This window comes from Pan paniscus, chromosome 5 (genome assembly GCF_029289425.2).
Source record: "Pan paniscus chromosome 5, NHGRI_mPanPan1-v2.0_pri, whole genome shotgun sequence".
Lineage (NCBI taxonomy): Eukaryota > Metazoa > Chordata > Mammalia > Primates > Hominidae > Pan > Pan paniscus.
In genome coordinates this window covers 8,961,592-8,979,409 of record NC_073254.2, presented here as the reverse complement: position 1 = coordinate 8,979,409, position 17,818 = coordinate 8,961,592, and positions in this window count along the sequence as shown.

The window sequence follows — 17,818 nt, the reverse complement described above, 5'->3', positions numbered from 1 at the left end:
AGATAGCAGTGTAGATATTTACATGTTCATACAGATGGCTGTGTAGATATTTCCATGTGTATTCAGATGGCATTGTAGATATTTTCATGTTTATACAGATCACTGTATAGGTACTTCCATGTTTTTACAGATGGCAGTGCAGATATTTCCATGTTTATAGAGATAGCGGTGTAGATATTTTCATGTTTATAAAGATTGCGGTGGAGATATGTCCATGTTTATACAGATAGCAATGGAGATATTTCCACGTTAATACACATAGCGGTGTCGATATTTCCATGTTCATACAGAGAGCGGTGTAGATATTTCCATGCTTATACAGATGGCAGTGCCGATATTTCCATGTTTATACAGAGTTCTCTGTAGATATTTCCACGTTTACATAGATGACAGTGTAGATATTTCCAGGTTTATACAGATGACTGTGTAGATATTTCCATGTTAATACAGATGGCGGTGTAGATATTTCCATGTTTATAGAGATAGCGGTGTAGATATTTCCATGTTTATTGAGATAGCAGTTTAAATATTTCCATATTTATACAGATAGTGGTTTAGATATTTCCATGTTTTTACAGATAGCGGTGTAGATATTTCCATCTTTATTCAGAGAGTGCTGTACATATTTCCATGTTTATACAGATCACTGTGTAGATATTTCCATGTTTATACAGATAACGTTGTAGATATTTCCATCTTTATACAAACGGTGGTGTAGATATTTCCATGTTCCTACACAAGACTGTGTAATTATTTCCATGTTTATACAGATGGCGGTGTAGATATTTCCATATTTATAGAGACAGCAGTGCAGATATTTCCAGGTTTATACAGATAGCGGTGTAAATATTTCCATGTTTATACAGATCGTGGTGTAGATATTTCCATGTTTATACAGATACCGGTGTAGATATTTCCATGTTTATACAGATAAATTTGTAAGTATTTTCATGTTTATACAGATGGCGGTGTAGATATTTCGATGTGTATAGAGATAGCAGTGGAGATATTTCCATGTTTATACAGATAGCGGTGTAGATATTTCCATGTTTATACTGATCGCGGTGTAGATATTCCCATGTTTATAGAGATGGCGGTGTATATATTTCCATGTTCATAGAGATAGCGGTGTTGAATTTTCCATGTTTATAGAGATAGTGGTGTGGATATTTTGATGTTTATACAGATAGGGGTGTAGATATTTCCATGTTTATAGAGATGGCGTTGTAGATATTTCCATCTTTATTCAGATCACGGTGTAGATATTTCCTTGTTTATACAAATAGCGGTGTAGTTATTTCCATGTTTATACAGATAGCGGTGTAGATATTTCCATGTATATACAGATGGCTGTGTAGATATTTCCATGTTTATACCGATAGCGGTGTTGGTATTTCCACGTTTTACAGATAGCGATGTAGATATTTCCATATTTATACAGCTCGCGGTGCAGATATTTATATCTTTATACAGATGGCATTTTAGATATTTCCTTATTCACACAGATGGCGTTGTAGATATTTCCATGTTTATACAGATTGCGAAGTAGTTAGTTTCATGTTTATGGAGATGGCAGTGTAGATATTTTCATGTTTATAGAGATGGCGGTGTAGATATTTCCATGTTTATAGAGATAGCAGTGTAGATATTTACATGTTTATACAGATGGCTGTGTACATATTTCCATGTGTATACAGATGGCATTGTAGATATTTCCATGTTTATACAGATGACTGTATAGGTATTTCCATGTTTTTACAGATGACAGTGCAGATATTTCCATGTTTATAGAGATAGCGATGTAGATATTTCCATGTTTGTACAGATGACGGTGTTGATATTTCCATCTATACACAGGTGGCCGTGTAGATATTTCCATGTTTATACAGATCACGGCATAGGTATTTCCATGGACATGCAGATGGCGGTGTAGATATTTCCATGTTTGTACAGATAGCGTTGTAGATATTTCCATGTTTACACAGATGGTGGTGTAGATATTTCCGTGTTTATACACATTGCGGAGTAGATACTTCCATCTTTATGGAGATGGCAGTGTACATATTTTCATGTTTATAGAGATGGCGGTGTAGATATTTCCATATTTATAGAGATAGCAGTGTACATATTTCCATCTTTCTACAGATGGCAGTGTAGATATTTCCATGTTTATACAGATGGCCATGTAGATATTTCCATATTTATACAGATGTCTGTGTAGATATTTCCATGTGTATACAGATGGTATTGTAGGTATTTCCATGTATATGCAGATGGTGGTGTAGATATTTCCATGTTTATTCAGATGACTGTGTAGATATTTCCATGTTTTTACAGATGGCAGTGTAGATATTTCAATGTTTATAGAGATGGCGCTGTAGATATTTCCATGTTTAAACAGATAACGGTGGAGATATTTCCATGTTTATACAGACAGCAGTGGAGAAATTTCCATGTTTATACACATAGCGGTGTACATATGTCCATGTTTATAGAGACAGCGGTGTAGGTATTTCCATGTTTATACAGATAGCGGTGCAGATATTTCCAAGTTTACACAGATGCCTATGCAGATATTTCCATACTTATACAGAGGGCTGTGTAGATATTTCTATGTTTATACAGATGGCAGTGTAGATATTTCCATGTTCCTACACGTGACTGTTTAGGAATTTCCATCTTTATACAGATGGCTTTGTAGATATTAACATGTTTATAGAGATAGCGGTGCAGAAATTCCCATGTTTATACAGATTTCACTGTATATATTTCCATTTTTATAAAGATCTTGGTGTAGATATTTCCATGTTTATACAGATAGCGGTGCAGATATTTCCATGTTTATACAGCTAGCGGTGCAGATATTTCCTTGTTTATACAGACCGCGGTGTAGATATTTCCATGTGTATACAGATAGCGGTGCAGATATTTCCATGTTTGTACAGATGGCGGTGTTGATATTTCCATCTATACACAGATGACTGTGTCGATATTTCCATGTTTATACACATGGTGGCACAGATATTTCCATAGATATGTAGATAACGCGGTGGATATTTCCATGTTTATACAGATAGCGGTGTAGTTATTTCCATGATTATATAGATAGCGGTGTAGATATTTCCATGTATATACACATGGCTGTGTAGATATTTCCATGTTTATACAGATGGTGTTGTAGACATTTCCATGTTTATACAGATAACTTTGAATTTCCATGTTTATACAGATGGCGGTGTAGATATTTCAATATTTATAGAGATAGCAGTGGAGATATTTCCATGTTTATACAGATAGCGGTGTAGATATTTCCATGTTTATACTGATCGTGGTGTAGACATTTCCATGTTTATAGAGATGGCGGTTTAGATATTTCCATGTTCATAGAGATAGCGGTGTTTACTTTTCCATGTTCATAGAGATAGCGGTGTGGATATTTCCATGTTTATACAGATAGGGTTGTAGATATTTCCATGTTTATAGAGATGGCGGTGTAGATATTTCCATGTTTATACAGATCACGGTGTAGATATTTGCTTGTTTATACAAATAGCGGTGTAGTTATTTCCATGTTTATACAGATAGCGGTGTAGATATTTCCCTGTATATACAGATGGCTGTGTAGATATTTCCATGTTTATGCAGATGGCTGTGTAGATATTTCCATGATTATACAGATGACTTTATAGGTATTTCCATGGTTATACAGATGGCGGTGTAGATATTTCCATGTTTATAAAGATAGCTGTGTAGATATTTCCATGTTTATACAGATAGCGGTGTAGATATTTCAATGTTTATAGAGATCACGGTGAAGTTATTTCCATGTTTATACAGATCGCGGTGTAGATATTTCCATGTTTATACAGATCGCGGTGTCGATATTTCCATGTTTTTACAGATAGTGGTGTATATATTTCCATGTTTATACAGATAGCAGTGTAGATAATTCCATGTTTATAGAGTTAGTGGTGTAGGTATTTCCATGTTTATAGACATAGCGGTGTAGACATTTCCATGTTTATATATATGGCGTTGTAGATATTTCCATGTTTATACCGATAGCGGTGTTGGTATTTCCACGTTTATACAGATAGCGATGTAGATATTTCCATGTTTTTAGAGATATCGGTGTAGATATTTCCATGTTTACACAGATTGCGGTGTAGATATTTCCATCTTTCTACAGATGGCATTGTAGATATTTCCATGTTTATACAGATGGCTGTGTAGACATTTCCAGGTTTATATAGATGGTGGTGTAGATATTACCATGTTTATTCAGATAGCCGTGTAGATATTTCCATGTTTATACAGATCGTGGTGAAGATATTTCCATGTTTATACAGATCACGTTGTAGATATTTCTGTGTTTATACAGATAGCAGTGTAGATATTTCCATTTTTATAAAGATAGCGGTGTAGATATTTCCATGTTTACAGAAATAGCGGTGTAGGTATTTCCATGTTTATAGACATATCGGTGTAGATACATCCATGTTTATATAGATGGCGTTGTAGATATTTCCATGTTTATACAGATAGCGGTGTTGGTATTTCCACATTTATACAGATAGCCATGTAGGTATTTCCATGTTTATACAGCTCGCGGTGCAGATATTTATATCTTTATTCAGATGGCATTGTAGATATTTCCTTATTCACACAGATGGCGGTGTAGATGTTTCCATGTTTATACACAAGGCGGAGTAGTTAGTTCCATGTTTATGAAGATGGCAGTGTAGATATTTTCATGTTTATAGAGATGGCGGTGTAGATATTTCCATGTTTATAGAGATAGCAGTGTAGATATTTACATGTTTATACAGATGGCTGTGTACATATTTCCATGTGTATACAGATGGCATTGTAGATATTTCCATGTTTATACAGATGACTGTATAGGTATTTCCATGTTTTTACAGATGGCAGTGCAGATATTTCCATGTTTATAGAGATAGCGGTGTAGATATTTCCATGTTTGTACAGATGGCGGTGTTGATATTTCCATCTATACACAGATGTCCGTGTAGATATTTCCATGTTTATACAGATGGCGGCGTAGATATTTCCATGGACATGCAGATGTCGGTGTAGATATTTCCATGTTTATACAGATAGCGGTGTAGATATTTCCATGTTTACACAGATGGTGGTGTAGATATTTCCGTGTTTATACACATGGCGGAGTAGATACTTCCATCTTTATGGAGGTGGCAGTGTAGATATTTTCATGTTTATAGAGATGGCAGTGTAGATATTTCCATATTTATAGAGATAGCAGTGTACATAGTTCCATCTTTCTACAGATGGCAATGTAGATAATTCCATGTTTATACAGATGGCCGTGTAGATATTTTCATGTGTATACAGATGGTATTGTAGGTATTTCCATGTTTATACAGATGGTGGTGTAGATACTTCCAGGTTTATTCAGATGACTGTGTAGATATTTCCATGTTTTTACAGATGGCAGTGTAGATTTTTCAATGTTTACAGAGATGGCGCTGTAGGTATTTCCATGTTTATACAGATAACGGTGGAGATTTTCCATGTTTATACAGAGAGCAGTGGAGATATTTCCATGTTTATACACATAGCGGTGTACATATTTCCATGTTTATAGAGACAGCGTTGTAGGTATTTCCATGTTTATACAGATAGCGGTGCATATATTTCCAGGTTTACACAGATGTCTATGCAGATATTTCCATATTTATACAGAGGGCTGTGTAGATATTTCTATGTTAATACAGATGGCAGTGTAGGTATTTAAATGTTCCTACACATGACTGTGTAGGTATTTCCATGTTGATACAGATGTCTTTGTAGATATTTCCATGTTTATAGAGATAGAGGTGCAGATATTTCCATGTTTATACAGATAGCGGTTTATATATTTCCATGTTTATACAGATCATGGTGTTGATATTTCCATGTTTATACAGATACCGGTGTAGATATTTCCATGTTTATGCAGACCGCGGTGTAGATATTTCCATGTTTACAGAGATAGCATTCTAGATATTTCCATGGTTGTACAGATGGCGGTGTTGATGTTTCGATCTATACACAGATTGCCGTGTAGATATTTCCATGTTTATACAGATGGCATTGTAGATATTTCCATGTTCATACAGATGGTGGTGTAGATATTTCCATGTTTACACAGATGACTGTATAGGTATTTCCGTGTTTATACAGAAGGCGGTGTAGATATTTCCATGTTTATAGAGATAGCGATGAAGATATTTCCATATTTATACAGATAACGGTGTAGAAATTTCCATGTTTATACAGATAGCGGTGTAAATATTTCCATGTTTATACAGATCACGGTGTAGATATTTCCATGTTTATAGAGATAGCGGTGTAGATATTTCCATGTTTATACAGACCGCGGTGTAGATATTTCCATGTTTATACAGATAGCGGTGCAGTTATTTCCATGTTTGTACAGATGGCGGTGTTGATATTTCTATCTATACACAGATGACCGTGTAGATATTTCCATGTTTATACAGATGGCGGCGCAGATATTTCCATGTATATACACATGGCTGTGTAGATATTTCCATGTTTATACAGATGGCGGTGTAGATATTTCCATGTTTATACAGATATCTTTGTAAGTATTTCCATGTTTATACAGATGGCGGTGTACATATTTCGATGTTTATAGAGATAGCCGTGGAGATATTTCCATGTTTATACAGATAGCGGTGTAGATATTTCCATGTTTATACTGATCGCGGTGTAGATATTTCCATGTTTATAGAGATGGCGGTGTAGATATTTCCATGTTCATAGAGATAGCGGTGTGGATATTTCCATATTTATATAGATAGTGTTGTAGATATTTCCATGTATATAGAGATGGCGGTGTAGATATTTCCATGTTTATACAGATCACAGTGTAGATGTTTCCATGTTTATACAGATAATGGTGTAGATATTTCCATGTTTATACAGACCGCTGTGTTGATATTACCATGTTTATAAGTATAGCGGTGCAAGCATTTCCACATTTATACAGATAGCGGTGTAGTTATTTGCATGTTTATACAGATAGCGGTGTAGATATTTCCGTGTATAAACAGATGTCTGTGTATATATTTCCATCTTCAAACAGATGGTGGTGTAAACATTTCCTTGTTTATACAAATAGCATTGTAGTTATTTTCATGTTTATACAGATAGCGGTGCTGAGATTTCCATGTTTTTACAGATGGCGCTGTTGATATTTCCATCTATACACAGATGACCGTGTAGATATTTCCATGTTTATACAGATGGCGGCACAGATATTTCTATGGATATGTAGACGGCGGTGTAGATATTTCCATGTTTATAAAGATAGCGGTGTAGTTATTTCCATGTTTGTATAGATAGCGGTGTAGATATTTCCATGTATATACACATGGCTGTGTAGATATTTCCATGTTTATGCAAATGGCGGTGTAGATATTTCCATGTTTATACAGATAACTTGTAAGTATTTCCACGTTTATACAGATGGCGGTGTAGATATTTCGATGTTTATAGAGATAGCAGTGGAGATATTTCCATGTTTATACAGATAGCGGTGTAGATATTTCCATGTTTATACTGATCGCGGTGTAGGTATTTCCATGTTTATACAGATGGCGGTGTAGGTATTTCCATATTTATAGAGATGTCTGTGTAGATATTTCCATGTGTATTCAGATGGTATTGTAGGTATTTCCATGTTTATACAGATGGTGGTGTAGATATCTAAATGTTTATTCGGATGACTGTGTAGGTATTTCCATGTTTTTACAGATGGCAGTGTAGATATTTCGATGTTTACACAGATTGCGGTGTAGATATTTCCATCTTTCTACAGATGGCATTGTAGATATTTCCATGTTTATACAGGTGGCGGTGTAGATATTTCCATATTTATATAGATGGTGGTGTAGATATTACCATGTTTATACAGATAGCGGTGTAGATATTTTCATGTTTATGTAGATGTCGTTGTAGATATTTCCATGTTTATACCGAGAGCGGTGTTGTTATTTCCACGTTTATACAGATAGCGATGTAGATATTTCCATGTTTATACAGCTCGCGGTGCAGATATTTATATCTTTATACCGATGTCATTGTAGATATTTCCTTATTCACACAGATGGCGATGTAGTTGTTTCCATGTTTATACAGATGGCGGAGTAGTTAGTTCCATGTTTATGGAGATGGCAGTGTAGATATTTTCATGTTTATAGAGATGGCGGTGTAGATATTTCCATGTTTATAGAGATAGCACTGTAGATATTTCATGTTTATGCAGATGTCTGTGTAGATATTTCCATGTGTATACAGATGGCATTGTAGATATTTCCATGTTTATACAGATGACTGTGTAGATGTTTCCATGTGTATACAGATGGTATTGTAGGTATTTCCATGTTTATACAGATGGTGGTGTAGATATTTCCATGTTTATTCAGATGACTGTGTAGATATTTCCATGTTTTTACAGATGGCAGTGTAGATTTGTCAATCTTTATAGAGATGGCTCTGTAGATATTTCCATGTTTATACAGATGACTTTGTAGGTATTTCCATGTTTATACAGATGACTTTGTAGGTTTTTCCATGTTTATACAGATCGCGGTGTAGATATTTCCATGTTTATACAGATCGCGGTGTAGATATTTCCATGTTAATACAGATCACGGTGTAGATATTTCCATGTTTATACAGATAGCGGTGTAGATATTTCCATATTTTTACAGATATCGGTGTAGATATTTCCACGTTTACAGAGATTGCGGTGTAGATATTTCCATCTTTCTACAGATGGCATGGTAGATATTTCCATGTTTATACAGATGGCGGTGTAGATATTTCCATGTTTTTATAGATGGTGGTGTAGATATTACCATGTTTATACCGATAGCGGTGTAGATATTTCCATGTTTATACAGATCGTGGTGAAGATATTTCCATGTTTATACAGATCGCGGTGTAGATATTTCCATATTTATACAGATCGCGGTGTAGATATTTCCGTGTTTATACAGATAGTGGTGTGGATATTTCCTTGTTTATACAGATAGTTGTGTAGATATTTCCATGTTTATAGAGATAGCGGTGTAGGTATTTCCATGTTTATAGACATAGCGGTGTAGATATTTCCATGTTTATATAGATGGCGTTGTAGATATTTCCATGGATTTACCGATAGCGGTGTTGGTATTTCCACGTTTATACAGATAGTGATGTAGAGATTTCCATGTTTATACAGCTCGCGGTGCAGATATTTATATCTTTATACAGATAGCATTGTAGATGATTCCTTATTCACACAGATGGCGGTGTAGAAGTTTCCATGTTTATACAGATGGCGAAGTAGTTAGTTCCATGTTTATAGAGATGGCAGTGTAGATATTTTCATGTTTATAGAGATGGCGGTGTAGATATTTCCATGCTTATAGAGATAGCAGTGTAGATATTTACATGTTTATACAGATGGCTGTGTAGATATTTCCATGTGTATACAGATGGCATTGTAGATATTTCCATGTTTATACAGATGACTGTATAGGTATATCCATGTTTTTAAAGATGGCAGTGCAGATATTTCCATGTATATAGAGATAGCGATGTAGATATTTCCATGTTTGTACAGATGGCGGTGTTGATATTTCCATCTATACACAGATGACCGTGTAGATATTTCCATGTTTATACAGATGGCGGCGCAGATATTTCCATGGATATGTAGATGGCGGTGTAGATATTTCCATGTTTATACAAATAGCGGTGTAGTTATTTCCATGTTTATATAGATAGCGGTGTAGATATTTCCATGTATATACACATGGCTTTGTAGATATTTCCATGTTTTTACAGATGGCGGTGTAGATATTTCCATGTTTATACAGATAACTTTGTAAGTATTTCCATGTTTATACAGATGGCGGTGTAGATATTTCGATGTTTATAGAGATAGCAGTGGAGATATTTCCATGTTTATACAGATGGCTGAGTAGATATTTCCATGTGTATACAGATGGTATTGTAGATATTTCCATGTTAATACTGTTCGTGGTGTAGATATTACCATGTTTATAGAGATGGCGGTGTAGATATTTCCAAGTTCATAGAGATAGCGGTGTTGATTTTTCCATGTTTATAGAGATAGCGGTGTAGATATTTCCATGTTTATACAGATAGGGGTGTAGATATTTCCATGTTTTTACAGATATCGGTGTAGATATTTCCATGTTTACATAGATTGCGGTGTAGATATTTCCATCTTTCTACAGATGGCATTGTAGATATTTCCATGTTTATACAGATGGCGATATAGATATTTCCATGTTTATACAGACTGTGGTGTAAATATTTCCATGTTTATACAGAAAGCGGTTTAGTTATTTCCATGTTTATATAGATAGCGTTGTAGATATTTCCATGTATATACACATGGCTGTGTAGATATTTCCATGTTTATACAGATGGCGGTGTAGATATTTCCATGTTTATACAGATATCTTTGTAAGTATTTCCATGTTTATACAGATGGCGGTGTACATATTTCGATGTTTATGGAGATAGCCGTGGAGATATTTCCATGTTTATACAGATAGCGGTGTAGATATTTCCATGTTTATACTGATCGCGGTGTAGATATTTCCATGTTTATAGAGATGGCGGTGTAGATATTTCCATGTTCATAGAGATAGCGGTGTGGATATTTCCATATTTATACAGATAGTGTTGTAGATATTTCCATGTATATAGAGATGGCGGTGTAGATATTTCCATGTTTATACAGATCACAGTGTAGATGTTTCCATGTTTATACAGATAATGGTGTAGATATTTCCATGTTTATACAGACCGCTGTGTTGATATTACCATGTTTATAAGTGTAGCGGTGCAAGCATTTCCACATTTATACAGATAGCGGTGTAGTTATTAGCATGTTTATACAGATAGCGGTGTAGATATTTCCGTGTATAAACAGATGTCTGTGTATATATTTCCATCTTCAAACAGATGGTGGTGTAGACATTTCCTTGTTTATACAAATAGCATTGTAGTTATTTTCATGTTTATACAGATAGCGGTGCTGAGATTTCCATGTTTTTACAGATGGCGCTGTTGATATTTCCATCTATACTCAGATGACCGTGTAGATATTTCCATGTTTATACAGATGGCGGCACAGATATTTCTATGGATATGTATACGGCGGTGTAGATATTTCCATGTTTATAAAGATAGCGGTGTAGTTATTTCCATGTTTGTATAGATAGCGGTGTAGATATTTCCATGTATATACACATGGCTGTGTAGATATTTCCATGTTTATACAAATGGCGGTGTAGATATTTCCATGTTTATACAGATAACTTGTAAGTATTTCCACGTTTATACAGATGGCGGTGTAGATATTTCGATGTTTATAGAGATAGCAGTGGAGATATTTCCATGTTTATACAGATAGCGGTGTAGATATTTCCATGTTTATACTGATCGCGGTGTAGGTATTTCCATGTTTATACAGATGGCGGTGTAGGTATTTCCATATTTATAGAGATGTCTGTGTAGATATTTCCATGTGTATTCAGATGGTATTGTAGGTATTTCCATGTTTATACAGATGGTGGTGTAGATATCTAAATGTTTATTCGGATGACTGTGTAGATATTTCCATGTTTTTACAGATGGCAGTGTAGATATTTCGATGTTTACACAGATTGCGGTGTAGATATTTCCGTCTTTCTACAGATGGCATTGTAGATATTTCCATGTTTATACAGATGGCGGTGTAGATATTTCCATATTTATATAGATGGTGGTGTAGATATTACCATGTTTATACAGATAGCGGTGTAGATATTTCCATGTTTATGTAGATGTCGTTGTAGATATTTCCATGTTTATACCGAGAGCGGTGTTGTTATTTCCACGTTTATACAGATAGCGATGTAGATATTTCCAAGTTTATACAGCTCGCGGTGCAGATATTTATATCTTTATACCGATGTCATTGTAGATATTTCCTTATTCACACAGATGGCGGTGTAGTTGTTTCCATGTTTATACAGATGGCGGAGTAGTTAGTTCCATGTTTATGGAGATGGCAGTGTAGATATTTTCATGTTTATAGAGATGGCGGTGTAGATATTTCCATGTTTATAGAGATAGCCCTGTAGATATTTACATGTTTATGTAGATGTCTGTGTAGATATTTCCATGTGTATACAGATGGCATTGTAGATATTTCCATGTTTATACAGATGACTGTGTAGATGTTTCCATTACAGATGCTATTGTAGGTATTTCCATGTTTATACAGATGGTGGTGTAGATATTTCCATGTTTATTCAGATGACTGTGTAGATATTTCCATGTTTTTACAGATGGCAGTGTAGATTTGTCAATCTTTATAGAGATGGCTCTGTAGATATTTCCATGTTTATACAGATGACTTTGTAGGTATTTCCATGTTTATACAGATGACTTTGTAGGTTTTTCCATGTTTATACAGATCGCGGTGTAGATATTTCCATGTTTATACAGATCGCTGTGTAGATATTTCCATGTTAATACAGATCACGGTGTAGATATTTCCATGTTTATACAGATAGCGGTGTAGATATTTCCATATTTTTACAGATATCGGTGTAGATATTTCCACGTTTACAGAGATTGTGGTGTAGATATTTCCATCTTTCTACAGATGGCATGGTAGATATTTCCATGTTTATACAGATGGCGGTGTACGTATTTCCATGTTTTTATAGATGGTGGTGTAGATATTACCATGTTTATACCGATAGCGGTGTAGATATTTCCATGTTTATACAGATCGTGGTGAAGATATTTCCATGTTTATACAGATCGCGGTGTAGATATTTCCATATTTATACAGATCGCGGTGTAGATATTTCCGTGTTTATACAGATAGCGGTGTGGATATTTCCTTGTTTATACAGATAGTTGTGTAGATATTTCCATGTTTATAGAGATAGCGGTGTAGGTATTTCCATGTTTATAGACATAGCGGTGTAGATATTTCCATATTTATATAGATGGCGTTGTAGATATTTCCATGTTTATACCGATAGAGGTGTTGTTATTTCCACGTTTATACAGATAGCGATGTAGATATTTCCATGTTTATACAGCTCGCGGTGCAGATATTTATATCTTTATACAGATGGCATTGTAGATATTTCCTTATTCACACAGATGGCGGTGTAGATGTTTCCATGTTTATACACATGGCGGAGTAGTTAGTTCCATGTTTATGGAGATGGCAGTGTAGATATTTTCGTGTTTATAGAGATGGCGGTGTAGATATTTACATGTTGATAGAGATAGCAGTGTAGATATTTACATGTTTATACAGATGGCTGTGTAGATATTTCCATGTGTATACAGATGGCATTGTAGATATTTCCATGTTTATAGAGATGACTGTATAGGTATTTCCATGTTTTTACAGATGGCAGTGCAGATATTTCTATGTTTATAGAGATAGCGGTGTAGATATTTCCATGTTTGCACAGATGGCGGTGTTGATATTTCCATCTATACACAGACGGCCGTGTAGATATTTCCATGTTTATACAGATGGCGGTGTAGATATTTCCATGGACATGCAGATGGCGGTGTAGATATTTCCATGTTTATACAGATAGCGGTGTAGATATTTCCATGTTTACACAGATGGTGGTGTAGATATTTCCGTGTTTATACACATGGCGGAGTAGATACTTCCATCTTTATGGAGATGGCAGTGTAGATATTTTCATGTTTATAGAGTTGGCGGTGTAGATATTTCCATATTTATAGAGATAGCCGTGTACATATTTCCATCTTTCTACAGATGGCAGTGTAGATATTTCCATGTTTATACAGATGGCCGTGTAGATATTTCCATATTTATAAAGATGTCTGTGTAGATATTTCCATGTGTATAAAGATGGTATTGTATGTATTTCCTTGTATATACAGATGGTGGTGTAGATATTTCCATGGTTATTCAGATGACTGTGTAGACATTTCCATGTTTTTACAGAAGGCAGTGCAGATATTTCAATGTTTATAGAGATGGCGCTGAAGATATTTCCATGTTTAAACAGATAACGGTGGAGATATTTCCATGTTTATACAGACAGCAGTGGAGATATTTCCATGTTTATACACATAGCGGTGTACATATTTCCATGTTTATAGAGACAGCGGTGTAGGTATTTTCATGTTTATACAGATAGCGGTGCAGATATTTCCATGTTTACACAGATGCCTATGCAGATATTTCCATATTTATACAGAGGGCTGTGTAGATATTTCTATGTTTATACAGATGGCAGTGTAGATATTTCCATGTTCCTACACATGACTGTGTAGGTATTTCCATCTATATAGAGATGGCTTTGTAGATATTTCCATGTTTATAGAGATAGCGGTGCAGAAATTCCCATGTTTATACAGATATCGCTGTATATATATCCATTTTTATACAGATCGTGGTGTAGATATTTCCATGTTTATAAAGATAGCGGTGCAGATATTTCCATGTTTCTACAGAAAGCGGTGTAGATATTTCCATGTTTATACAGACCGCGGTGTAGATATTTCCATGTTTATACAGATAGCGGTGCAGATATTTCCATGTTTGTGCAGATGGCGGTGTTGATATTTCCATCTATACACAGATGACAGTGTCGATATTTCCATGTTTATACAGATGGCGGCGCAGATATTTCCATGGATATGTAGATAGCGGGGTAGATATTTCCATGTTTATACAGATAGCGGTGTAGTTATTTCCATGTTTATATAGATAGCGGTGTAGATATTTCGATATTTATAGAGATAGCAGTGGAGATATTTCCATGTTTATACAGATAGCGGTGTAGACGTTTCCATGATTATACTGATCGTGGTGTAGATATTTTCATGTTTATAGAGATGGCGGTGTAGATATTTCCATGTTCATAGAGATAGCGGTGTTTATTTTTCCATGTTTATAGAGATAGCGGTGTGGATACTTCCATGTTTATACAGATAGCGGTGTAGATATTTCCATGAATATACAGATGGCTGTGTAGATATTTCCATGTTTATGCAGATGGCTGTGTATATATTTCCATGTTTATACAGATGACTTTATAGGTATTTCCATGGTTATACAGATGTCGGTGTAGATATTTCCATGTTTATAGAGATAGCGATGTAGATATTTCCATGTTTCTACAGATCGCGGTGTAGATGTTTCCATGTTTATACAGATCGCGGTGTAGACATTTCCATGTTTATACAGATAGCGGTGTAGATATTTCCATGTTTTTACAGATATCGGCGTAGATATTTCCATGTTTATACAGATCGCGGTGTAGATATTTCCGTGTTTATACAGATAGCGGTGTAGACATTTCCTTGCTTATACAGATAGCGGTGTAGATATTTCCATGTTTATAGAGATAGCGGTGTAGGTATTTCCATGTTTATAGACATAGCGGTGTAGATATTTCCATGTTTATATAGATGGCGTTGTAGATATTTCCATGTTTATACCGATAGCGATGTTGGTATTTCCACGTTTATACAGATAGCGATGTAGATATTTCCATGTTTATACAGCTCGCGGTGCAGATATTTATATCTTTATACAGATGGCATTGTAGATATTTCCTTATTCACACAGATGGCGGTGTAGATATTACCAAGTTTATAGAGATAGCTTTGTAGATATTTCCATGTTTATACAGATCGCGGTGTAGATATTTCCATGTTTATACAGATCGCGGTGTAGATATTTCCATGTTTATAGAGTTTGCTGTGTAGTTATTTCCATGTTTATAGACATAGCGGTGTAGATATTTCCGTGTTTATATAGATGGCGTTGTAGATATTTCCATGGATTTACCGATAGCGGTGTTGGTATTTCCACGTTTATACAGATAGTGATGTAGAGATTTCCATGTTTATACAGCTCGCGGTGCAGATATTTATATCTTTATACAGATAGCATTGTAGATGTTTCCTTATTCACACAGATGGCGGTGTAGAAGTTTCCATGTTTATACAGATGGTGAAGTAGTTAGTTCCATGTTTATAGAGATGGCAGTGTAGATATTTTCATGTTTATAGAGATGGCGGTGTAGATATTTCCATGCTTATAGAGATAGCAGTGTAGATATTTACATGTTTATACAGATGGCTGTGTAGATATTTCCATGTGTATACAGATGGCATTGTAGATATTTCCATGTTTATACAGATGACTGTATAGGTATTTCCATGTTTTTACAGATGGCAGTGCAGATATTTCCATGTATATAGAGATAGCGATGTAGATATTTCCATGTTTGTACAGATGGCGGTGTTGATATTTCCATCTATACACAGATGGCCTTGTAGATATTTCCATGTTTATACAGATGGCGGCATATATATTTCCATGGACATGAAGATGGCGGTGTAGATATTTCCATGTTTATACAGATAGCGGTGTAGATATTTCCATGTTTACACAGATGGTGGTGTAGATATTTCCGTGTTTATACACATGGCGGAGTAGATACTTCCATCTTTATGGAGATGGCAGTGTATATATTTTCATGTTTATAGAGATGGTGGTGTAGATATTTCCATATTTATAGAGATAGCGTTGTAGATATTTCCATCTTTCTACAGATGGCAGTGTAGATATTTCCATGATTATACAGACCGCGGTGAAGATACTTCCATGTTTATACAGATCACGGTGTAGATATTTCCATGTTTATACAGATAGCGATGTAGATATTTCCATGTTTATACAGATAGCGGTGTAGATATTTCCATGTTCATAGAGATATCGGTGTAGGTATTTCCGTGTTTATAGACATAGCGGTGTAGATATTTCCATGTTTATATAGATGGCGTTGTAGATATTTCCATGTTTTTACCGATAGCGGTGTTTGTATTTCCACGTTTATACAGATAGCGATGTAGATATTTCCATGTTTATACAGCTCGCGGTGCAGATATCTATATCTTTCTACTGATGGCATTGTAGATATTTCCTTATTCACACAGATGGCGGTGTAGATGTTTCCATGTTTATACACATGGCGGAGTAGTTAGTTCCATGTTTATGGAGATTGCAGTGTAGATATTTTCATGTTTATAGAGATGGCGGTGTAGATATTTCCATGTTTATAGAGATAGCAGTGTAGATATTTACATGTTTATACAGATGGCTGTGTAGATATTTCCATGTGTATACAGATGGCATTGTAGATATTTCCATGTTTATACAGATGACTGAGTAGGTATTTCCATGTGTTTACAGATGGCAGTGCAGATATTTCCATGTTTATAGAGATAGCGGTGTAGATATTTCCATGTTTGTACAGATGGCGGTGTTGATATTTCCATCTATACACAGATGGCCGTGTAGATATTTCCATGTTTATACAGATGGCGGCGTAGATATTTCCATGGACATGCAGATGTCAGTGTAGATATTTCCATTTTTATAAAGATAGCGGTGTAGATATTTCCATGTTTACACAGATGGTGGTGTAGATATTTCCGTGTTTATACACATGGCGGAGTAGATACTTCCATCTTTATGGAGATGGCAGTGTAGATATTTTCATGTTTATAGAGATAGCGGTGTAGATATTTCCATGTATATACAGATGGCCATGTAGATATTTCCATATTTATACAGATGTCTGTGTAGATGTTCCCATGTGTATACAGATGGTATTGTAGGTATTTCCATGTTTATACAGATTGTGGTGTAGATATTTCCATGTTTATTCAGATGACT